Here is a 962-nt window from a genome sequence, read left to right as displayed (position 1 = left end):
CTGGGGGTGCAGGCGGGTGATTCCCGGGGACCTCGGGGCCCGGCTCAGCTCGTTAACGGGTAACGAGGGCCGGGGACGTCATGGACCCCACCCTACGCTGGCGCTTCAGCCAGGGGCTGCGGCGCTGGCGGGTGCTGGCACCCACCCGGGTGGTGCACCCACCCGGGGCCGAGCACCCACTCGGGGCCGGGCACCCACCCGGGTCGTGCACCCACCCGGGGCCGAGCACCCACTCGGGGCCGGGCATCCACTCGGGGCCGGGCACCCACCCGGGTCGTGCACCCACCCGGGGCCGAGCACCCACTCGGGGCCGGGCACCCACCCCCACACCCCGGTGTCCCCCCCTCTCCCTCTGCCCTCCCGGGCTGAGAGGCGAGAGCGGGGCACGATCGGGCCCGGCACCCCCCCGCCCGCCGCGGGGCTGCCCGGCCGCACCCCGCTCCTGCCGCCGTCTCCTGTCGTTTGACTTTTCCCCGTGAGTCCTCCATTTTCTTGAATTTTTAATTTTTTTCCCCGATTTGGTCCCCCCCCCCCGATTTATTTCCCCTCCCCCTGATTTTTTTAAATTTTTTTCCCTCATCTACGTTTAATTTTTTTCCCCGATTTAACGTTTTCCCCCCGAATAAACATAAATATTTTCCTCCTGAAAAACCCCGTTCCTCTGTTTTACCTTTTGTGATTTAATTTGGATTCGTTCCGTGATTAGTTTCCCCTGCCCCGCCCCCCCCGCCCCCAGGCTCCGCCCCCGCCCCGACTCCGCCCCCCCCGCGCCCTCCCCGCCCGCCGCCGCCAGGGGGCGCCGCGCCGCCGCGCCCGTTCCTCCCGGCTCCGCCGTGCGGCCTCACTTGCCCGGCGGGTGCGCGCTGACGTCGGTACGTGCTGACGTCACGGCAGGCCCGCCCCTGGCGCCGAGCGCGGCGGCTGCAGTCCCCGCCGCAGCGCGCTGCGAGCCGGCGGCACCG

This window comes from Aptenodytes patagonicus, chromosome 22, assembly GCF_965638725.1.
Source record: "Aptenodytes patagonicus chromosome 22, bAptPat1.pri.cur, whole genome shotgun sequence".
Classification (NCBI taxonomy): Eukaryota; Metazoa; Chordata; class Aves; order Sphenisciformes; family Spheniscidae; genus Aptenodytes; species Aptenodytes patagonicus.
The sequence above is the reverse complement of the archived record's forward strand: the minus strand, read 5'-3'. Positions refer to the sequence as shown.